At 40.9% G+C, this 10100-nt stretch overlaps 1 non-coding gene across 1 annotated transcript; it reads left to right on the top strand.

Annotated features, from left to right (window-relative positions):
* The first annotated feature begins 1056 nt into the window (after positions 1-1056).
* Positions 1057-1127, top strand: TRNAS-GCU (transfer RNA serine (anticodon GCU)). The gene has a single exon. It is a non-coding gene; the product is annotated as a tRNA-Ser (tRNA).
* The last annotated feature ends 8973 nt before the right edge of the window (positions 1128-10100 follow it).

The raw sequence follows: 10100 nt of genomic DNA, 5'->3' as shown, positions 1-10100 counted from the left end.
GGTGGAAAAAGTCATGACAGTGTTTTCTCAACATTTCTGCTCGTGAGACTGAAAACATGAAAAGCTAGACAACTTGAGAAACTGGGAGAGTGAACCTCACTTGCTAAGGTTCACAACTGAACCTTGTTCACAACCTAAACCCGAGAATTAATTCACTTACATCTCTGAAGAATTATGGGTTTTTTGTTTTTTCTTTCCATTTTAAACACAATGACAGCTTTTGGAAGGAATCAAAACTCTGATTTGCTAGATATTTGCTAGATAAGTTCAGTGGTTTTATGGAATATGTGGCAATGCATTGGTCATATGGTACCTCCAGAAATGCAGGGTGAGGATGTTATACTAGAAAATAATTATTTGCCCTCTGAGCCTAAGTTTCAGAGGAATTTTGGGATGAGCTCATCCATGCTCTAACCTTCCTAGAGATTTTGAGATGTGTCCTTACATCTTGTATCGCTTTGGTCTTTGCCACATGAAAAGATGTGGTTCCTTGGGGACCATTGTACCACTTCAGAAGTTATGCAAGTTGGAAATATAAGTTACTAACAAATTGCTTTCAGTAGTAAATGTCTGACTACTCAAACAGTCACAGTGCATTCCTCAAAGGCAGATTTATTGCGTGTAGCACATTCTGATAGTTTCTCACAGAAGAAAAGAAAAAAATTAAACTCTGGCTAAAAGGAAGAACGATCTAGAGAGGATTTGAGTCTGTGTCCTTGACTTTCTTGTTGGGATTCCTAAACAAGTCTATGTTGGGTCTCCTTTTGGTGCAAAAATAAATAACTATATCGAGCCAGGGAGAGACTGACTCTACAGGCTAGTGATCAAGTTGCTTACCTCTGAGACTATAATCAAACTGTTCGAGATCCTTATCTGACCTGTGCTGAAGGAGATATGACCTGCATGCTTCATAGGCCCTGTACTGAACCTAACCCATCTAGGGGTGAGATCCAGAGAGCTCAGCCTGGACCTTGTCAGCCTTCCCTGGCATTGGTATGCTTCTGGATGAGACCTATGCTCTAAGTAGAGGTGTTTTTTACCCATTTGATGGGGGCAGGTTTAGCTCAGTTGGTTAGAGTGTGGTGCTGCTAATGCCAAGGTTGTGGGTTCAATCCCCACATGGGCCATGCTGAGGGTTGGACCAGATGACCTCCAGAGGTCCCTTCCAACCTTACCATTCTATGATTCTATGACATTTTGCAATGAAAGAGTGTGCTGTTCTTGAGCAATGGGACTCTGTCCTTAGTGACTGGTTTTCTTTGCTTGTCCCACAGTTTAATCAGTTGTGGGAAATGGATGCAAGTTATAGTTCTGCCCTCCATCTCTTTCCCATTAATTTTTATTTCCTTTGACCCATTGGCAAAATTTCCTGCATTTTACTGGCCCATTTGCTACTTGAGGGAGATATCGTTGTAAGTAGCTTCCCTGCTTGGCATGGGAGTGTCTCATTTATGTATCATAGAACTGGTAAGGTTGGAAGGGACCTCTGGAGATCATCTAGTCCAACCCTCAAATGAGTGGCCCGTACAGGGATCAAACCCATGACCTTGCCATTATTAGCACCACGCTCTAACCAACTGAGTTAAACCTACCTCCAGCATTCATCTACGACCTGGATCTTGACATTGTTTAAATGCATTTCGAGGATTTACAGAAAACAGATATGCTTCTCAATGCATGGGTACAGTTCAGTCATTTACACATGCGCACACACAAATACTTATATATACCAAGATGGGCAAGTGCAATCAGGAAGTACTTAGTGAGATTCATGTATGTGTCCCAAATCTTAAACGTTTAAGTGTGGTTGCAGCCATGGTTTAATATATCATTGTATAGTTGCAATCTCCAGGAGCTTAGTGCATTCCAGTAGAAGGCTTTATGTGGTTAACACTTAATTGAAAAACATATTGATTAATGCTTCACAGTGCTATTAATTTTGCTTTTGCCATCTATGCTGTGATTTCCAGAGACAGAGCTAAACAGCGTGCTGTCAAATTTGCAACTCTAGCAACATGTTATTGTGTTTTAATGGCTCAAAAGGTGTCTAAACAGAGTTCTGAGTGGAAAATACAGCTTTGTAAGAGGGGTATGTAGACGAATTGTCTCAAAAGGCAACTTTCGCAGAATAACTTGAAACATAGTTGCAAAATGAAAGTTTAGCAATATTGATGTTCAGGTCAAGGAGAACCTAAGCGATTGGGGACCTTCAATATGACAGTTCTACAAATCAGACCAAGCAACCTCGTGCCGTACATTTTGCAGCAGATCAAGATGGGGGAATTTTCAGACTACTGGAATGAAACGGCAGAATATCTGCTACCGCACAGAGCTTGGTGGTTTCCTCAAGTAGAAGGCAGTCCACTCCAAGCAGCTGTGCATGACAGCTATCCAGAGACATTGTGTCTTGAGTCTTAATTTCTTCTTTCCATTCCTGGCTACAGAAAACTTTGGAACACTTGGGGGTCTTTCTTTTTAGCACTACAGCTTTTTTTGTGTGGAGCAGCCTGGCAATTGGGTGTGACTGTGGAAATGAGAAGGGAAGAAGACTTATCTGGAAAGGTACCATGCATCCAAGGTTTTAACACAGATCCATCGGGCAGATGCCCACCTGAGGGGGGTCAAGCTATACTTTAGTCTCTTCCACAATGGGAGGTAAAAAGTAAAACCAGGACAAAGTTTTTCATCTTATAGATAGGGAAAAGTTGGGTGCCTACGCAGCACAGTGTGGTAAAAGGTGAACTTGCAAATGGGAAGTTTAAGGGAAATGAGTGCTGCCGTATTTCACTCTCTGAATCTCAGGAGTGCTGATGAGTGTGATATATAGCTCCAGTGTTAACACTGGAGTTTTCTCCTTCACATTTTCAGAAATCTTTCCTCATGACAGGAAGGTTTCCATCTCATACTCTGTTGAAGTTTCACCCTTTTCTGGAAGGTACATGAACTGGGACAGGGCTCGTGGGTGAGATCGTCATCCTCTACAAAGACATCTGCAGGACACATGTCCCTCCAGGCAATGGGGGAGATTAATCTCAGGGATGCTGAAGAATCACCTGGGAGCAAGAGTTCAGCTGTGACCTGCTGCAGACCTGGTACTATGCAAATGATTAAACTCCAGCCTTGCCACAGTCACGTGCACATCTGCCCTGCAAATCTGATATTTCTGAGACCCGAAGACCTCTCATTTCCACACAAGCAGCCTGAGTGCATGTTTTAGAAATCTTTCTCCTAATTGTGCATTTCCTAAAGCTCTGAGACTACTGAGCTTAGCTCAAAAAGAGCTTTCCATCAAAATGAGTTTCTGAAGTCCTCCATGTAACAGCCTCTGGCAGCCTGTGAAAAAGGAACAAACAATTGCCACCACAACAAATTGTATTTATTTAGCACCCATAACAACAAAGCTATCCCTAGGCACATAACAAAACTTTCTTGTTGCTGAAAAGCTGAGGCATCTGAATATGAATTTATGTAAATCACCATCTACATTTCTAAACAGCTGCTTGTAACAACTGTTTTCTTAAATTGCTCCCTCTTCTGAATTTCTTGAGTTTAAAAGAGAAAACAGATTAGAGTTTTCTTTACCAGCTTTCCAGTGTATTTGTAGCTGGATGATACAAAGGGAATGCGATGAAAAAGATCCAGCCTTGGAAAGGTACTTGGGTGCACTGACTGTGACTGACTTGCTTTTGCAAGTTGTCACAGGCAAGAAAGAACTGGAAGACTTTTTGATAGAGAAGCACAAGGTATTTTTCCTTCTGTCCTTTTAGCTGTACTTTTCAAAAATACGAGCATCATATTCTTCAGAAACTGCATGATCTTTCCATCTGTGAACCAGCCAGTCAAAACCTGTCAACACAATGTTTGGAAACTTTCTGAAAAACAACAATGACATTAAAGGCAGCTTAAATGTAGAGTAAAGGAAAGAGGGGCTGTAGCTGGCTGGCAAACATCCTTTCCTGCTAAAACAAACAGATTTTTATTGTTTAAATGTGAATGACTAGGAAGCATTTGTGAAAAGTCTGTCTTGATTAAACTGTGTGTTGCTGTGAGCAGAAGTCATTAACCTGCCTCTTTTGCATCCCTAAAGCAGCCAAGCCTTTGTTTCAAGGAATCTTTTCTTTTTACTATGAATTATTGTCATAATATACATTAAAAAGTCAAAATCTTTGTAACTAAGTGATTTGACCAGAGAATTTTCACTCTTGTAAGAATTAAAACTTCAGCCCTGCCCTATCCTACTGCCTATCCTATCCTACTGAAATAATTTGGTGCACTCACCGTGACCCAAATATCATGACAAAAAAGAACCAGTCTGGTAAGATCTTTCGTTGTAAGATTAGTGATGGAGATGAAGCAGAATAAATGCCCCTGAGGCAACATCAGGGAAGGGTGATGGAGAACTCTACCATAGGAGGCAGGCGGCACTTCGTTTGTGATGGATTTACACTACTTTTGCTGTAAATGTTTAATAGATACCTAACGTCTAAAAAACTAAGACAAACGAAGAACTCAGCTGTGTACCAATGAATCTGGATAGCAGCTTAGATTTTTTTCTATAGATGTGCAATTTGACTGTTATGATGGGACCTTACACTCAATATTTCATATAAAGGAAAGAATGGAGGGGGTGGGGAGAAGATTTCACAAGCAGTTTTTTTCCTTCATTCTGGAGTTTAGTCTAATCGTATGTATCAAGAGCAGTTCCTGGTGAAGGCTTCACATGCACCACAGAGGAACGTGCAGCTTGAAGCACCACACAGGCATAGATTTTCCTATGGACCAGGCTCAGTCACACATGTATCAGTAAGCAAATAATAGTCAATGAGTGCAGATGAAAAGAAGTAAATGCCTGAGTACTAAAATAGTTGCTATTCGGGTACATATTAGCAATAGATAAATAAAACAACTTCTATGATTTATTTGGCTCGAGTGCCTTCTACATTGGAAAAATAAGACAAAACAATCATGGATGAAACAAAATAACCAGAATACCAGTACATCTTTCATTCATATAAATGACAACGAATGCTGTTCTGCGAATAGGGAACAAATTGCAAGGTTATTGAATCAGCAAAGCATAACATTATTTGTAAACATTGCCACACTGGTCTCTGGAGAATTATAGAGGGATTTTTTTGGCATTATTTAATGGCTTACAAAAATATTTGAACGCTAGCTTAAGCTGTCGGACAGGATAAATAAGAGAACAGTCTTTCCACTAAATGACGGTAGCGTTCTGTGCTCAGCATTGATTAGCTTCTTTTAATATGAACTACATAAAAATACTGGAGAGGAAATACAATTACATTTCTCTTCTGTTTGGAAAGTCTTTAGCTTTGTGGTGTTATGACAGATGGCTATTTCAATTCATCAAGGGCAGCTCAGACACGCTAAACATTGTTATGCTTTGATTTGTTGTAGCATACCTGCTCTTAATAACGCAATAGTATCTCAGAGCCTTGCTGAGAGGAGTGTGTCGGGACCAAGAGGTGCCACATGCTCTAAACATCCAAACAAATGTTTACAATCTAAATATAGGAGTCAGCAGATAGATAGAGTCAGACAGGAGATCATAGAAAAAGCAGGAGATGACATGAACGCTAATGATTACAATACACCAGTGGCCTAATCACCCTTTTGGGTGCTTGCATGCTATGTTAATTCTATAAAAAGCTCCATAAAACAAAGCTTATTGACTATTACATAGGCTTAGTCTGTAATGTTCATTGTGCCAAAAAATTGATAAATCCTGTTGTTATGCACTCATAAATCTCAGCAAATTAGGCTGAGAAACATTCTGAGCATAGTGCCACATGTTCTTGCTTTCTCTAGCCTCTTCTAGTGTCCTCCAGTGGGAAGGGAGTACTCAGAGGGTTTTATGCAAATATTCTCTTCCATTTTTAATGTAGCTTGAGATCTTTCCTTTTTTTTTAGTTCGTTTTTCTGGCAAACTCCACTGAAGCAACAGCTGAGCAAGGATGTTAAAATACTGCTGGTTAAACTAAATTGACTGATTTAAAACTTCTTGCTACTCCTGCTTTAAAGAAAGTAATAGTCAGGGTTTTCTGAAGTTATCTTTGAATGCTGAACTCCACAAAGATCGCAGTTTGCATCAAGTGCTGGGAAATCGCCCACTCTAAAATCAAGCTCTTTCTTAGGTGTCTCTGGTCTTGTCCACCTCTCTCTGCCTGTGGAAAACCAGTGCATCAAACGGATACGTTGTTCTTTAAAACATAAAAGACAGTTTTTATTTATTTACTTTTTTTAAGAAAGCATTTTCATTTTCTGATTTGAGTTTTCCATCCTGATTACTGACCTTTTTATATACAGCCTAATTCCTGCTGCAGTGGGACTTGTCCTCTGGGTTTAACAAGCTTGTTCATTTTTTAAAAGCGAGCTCATCCATGTGTCTATCTGACATGGATGCAGAGTTAGATTTAGCTTCCTCCCCTTTTGCTGACTTCATTTTCTGAATGTAAAGTAGGCCTGAGGGTCATTTCTTTGATTCATTCACTTAACCTCTAGCTTAATAAATCTTTATTGCTTCTCCTGTTGTCCTGTTCTTCAGTATTAAGTGGATTTATATGTCCTCCTGAGATTTTCTGGGACAAGCCCTGTGTCTTTGTTGCATATAAAGTTTGTCTGAATCAAAGTCCCTTCATTCTCGCCTTTTGGACAAATGCTGTTATCTACTTGAACTGAACAGCTCTATTTTATCATGCTGGGCCTGAACTCTGTTGAACTTCAATTTTCTTTTTGCACAGAAATAAATATCAACTTCTTTTTGTAATTATAGTAATGACTTTATAGCATAATTTCTGTGCTTTGTTTTTCTACTTATACAAAAGAACTGCACCAAAACCAACTCCCCCAAACCCACCCAAACCTTTCCTATCAGCATTTTATGCCACCATTGGAATATAGTAGGAACAGTATCTGCTGCAGTGAAATCCTACAGCTCTGTTCAAAAAAGTTGCTTCTTAGCAGGCAGCAGGTCCTGTTAAACACTGCAGACTGGGTTCGAGGTGGACGTACGCTGAAGCAGTCACTCTGGGGCTCACAGAAATAAACTAGGGGCAGTAGTTGGAGAGTAGCTGGAGGACCTTCTGAAACCCATCCCCAAGCATCCCAACCATCAGCATGTGGCTGATACACCTGAGGGCTGTGCTGCCATTCAGAGAGACCTGGACAGGCTGGAGAGTTGGGCGGAGAGAAACCTCATGAGGTTCAACAAGGGCAAGTGCAAAGTCCTGCACATAGGGAGAAATAACCCTAGGCACCAGGACAAGCGGGGGGCTGCCCTGCTGGAGAGCAGCTCTGCAGACAAGGACCTGGGAGCGCTGGTGCATGACAGGTTGACCATGAGCCAGCAATGTGCCCTTGTGGCCAAGAACACCAATGGTCTCCTGGGGTGCATTAGGCAGAGTGTTGCCAGCAGGTCGAGGGAGGTGATCCTGCCCCTCCAAGCAGCCCTGGGGAGGCCACGTCTCGAGTACTGTGTCCAGTTCTGGGCTCCCCAGTCCAAGAGAGACATGGAGCTACTGAGGAGAGTCCAGTGTAGGGCTACAAAGATGATCAGAGGGCTGGAGCACCTGCCCTGTGAGGAACGGCTGCGAGAGCTGGGCCTCTTCAGCCTGGGGAAGGGAAGGCTGAGGGGGGATCTGATCAATGTGGACAAGCACCTGCAGGGAGGGTGTCAAGGGGACGGGGACAAACTCTTTTCAGTTGTCCCATGCGACAGAACAAGAGGCAATGGGCAGAAACTGAAGCACAGGAAGTTCTGCCTGACTGTGAGGGGGAATTTCTTCCCTGTGAGAGTGACGGAGCACTGGACCAGGTTCCCCAGAGAGGTGGTGGAGTCTCCTTGTCTGGAGATCTTCAAGGCCTACCTGGACGCAACCCTGTCTAATGTGCTGTAGGTGACCCTGCTGAGTGGGGAGATTGGACTAGATGATCTCCAGAGGTCCCTTCCAACCTTACTGATTCTATGATTCTATGATCCCATCGTGTTATTTCCTAGCAAAAGGTCTATTTTTTCAGCTTCCACAATGTGTACAACCTCAACAAGCAGCATCTGGCATTTTCCCTTCCCTCCAGCTGCCAGGGGACAGCAGTGGCCAGAGCATCACTGCCCCTGAGAGGGCAAAGCCCACTTTCCGGCAAGCTGCCCTGTCCTCTGTCGCCAGACTGTGCCCCAGAAGCAGAAAGTGGGGGGACTAAGATGGAGGATATAAATAGAAAGTTTAAGGTAAGAATCAGATGAACTGGCTACAGCTGCTACTTTCTATTCTTTTAAGAAAAAGGAAGAAAAATATTGTATATCTAGCTTTAGCCGTGTCTTACTTTCAAAAGTTCTTTTTTTAAAGATGTATGTCCTGTTTATTGGATCTTCTTTATTTTTCCCAGTTGATTCCTAGAGCTCCCTTTCTCACTACCTAGCTGCCAGATGACATTTAGATGCACGCGGCTGTTTTTTTGTTATGTTTAGCTATCACTCATTAATCAGTGGTTTAGACTGAACAGTCTGTTTCTCTTGTGTTTAATCTGGAAGTGACATTAGCAATGACTCAGATCTTCAGCCGAGGAGTTATTTTCTTAAGAATAAACACAAAATTTGGCACAGCTGGGATCACAAAGGTGATTTTTGGTTTTTAAACTTACACCAGAAGTATTTATTTAAATATCATGAATGATTTAGCTTTCTGTGTTTATGGCATTGCATGACTTGAAAAGCCTACTCCCCATAATGCTGAATTGTTAATTACTTTTTCTCTCCTGTTTTACTACAAGCTATTATTCATATCAGGCCCATTGCCATTGCTTTCTTTGTTCTTCTTTTGCATTTGCAGAACTCTCCATAAGGAATTTAACAGTAATGCAAAACTTTTTATATTTTTTAACTAGCAAGGTATTATTTAAGTGTGACTTTCAGCGAGATATTTGATGTAGAGAGCAATGTAATAGATTTTAAAAGCTGCTATAGAATTTTAATTGAATAATATAATAAATCCACCATCACATACACAGAGAGATGCCATAAAAGTGAAATAGAATTAGATTCAGCTGGTTGGATGAATCTCACAGGGTTTCTGAAGTCAGGTTTTGTGACCAGCTTTTGTCCCCAGCCCTTGTTTTATCTTCACAAAATATGTCTGAATTCAAAAATCTCTTGTTATTTAAACTGACAAGACTATTCTCTTCACTTAATTCAATAAAACTGCTGCAGTTCATGGGGCTGAGTCGGTTTGTGCCAGTGGGATCTGACCCTGTTTTATTTTCCAATAGACATTCGGTTTTAAAACAGTACGGGTTTTTTTCCCCAAGCAAAGGACAATTCCATGCTAAGTTTATTACTACTCATTACATTTCTGTTACTATTTATCACATTTCTCATTATTTTTCACATTGCAAAGTTACAGTACTTAGCAGTTTTCAGTCTTAGGCCCTGAGACTAGAGCAGCAATTCACAGAACCAGTAGGGAAAAACCTTGGATTTGACTGCAAGTTCATATACCACACGGAGATCATAATCCAAGGAAAAATACAAGATATGGAAGGACTGTGAAAGCTCAGGGGATTCATTAAGGCAAGATGAAGCATGGAAGAATCTTTCCCACCCACAGATGCATTTTGAGGGCTAGCAAACAAACTCTTTAAAAAATGATTAATAGCAGTTTTGGGCTGCATTCCCTCCTCGTATCCAAAGTGACTCTGAAAGTCAAGAGACAGATTCCATGTTGCCTTTGAAAAACAAGTCCCAGCTAAGCCGTCTTAGACTGAATAACCAAAATCACTAACATCTCTTGAAACTTTTGACCCAGAATCATGTAGTCTATTTAGTTTTTCATTATTCTTTTTTTCGTTTTCCTCTCTTTATCCAATTTCTTTTTAATTCATCATTTTCTACACCAACATCTTTGTTTGATGTTCAGCCTTTGCACAGTAGTGTGGGAACCAAAGCTGACTGCAAATTGGAGTCATTTCTTCAAACCCTTGGTGTTTGTAGGGATGTGAAATCAGGCCACAAACATCCTTTCCTATCCTTGCATTATATCACTTCTAGTAGATACTTGATGTTACCATAACATATAGTACTTACC

The sequence above is a fragment of the Rhea pennata genome, chromosome Z, assembly GCF_028389875.1.
Source record: "Rhea pennata isolate bPtePen1 chromosome Z, bPtePen1.pri, whole genome shotgun sequence".
Lineage (NCBI taxonomy): Eukaryota > Metazoa > Chordata > Aves > Rheiformes > Rheidae > Rhea > Rhea pennata.
The sequence above is the reverse complement of the archived record's forward strand: the minus strand, read 5'-3'. Positions and strand labels throughout refer to the sequence as shown.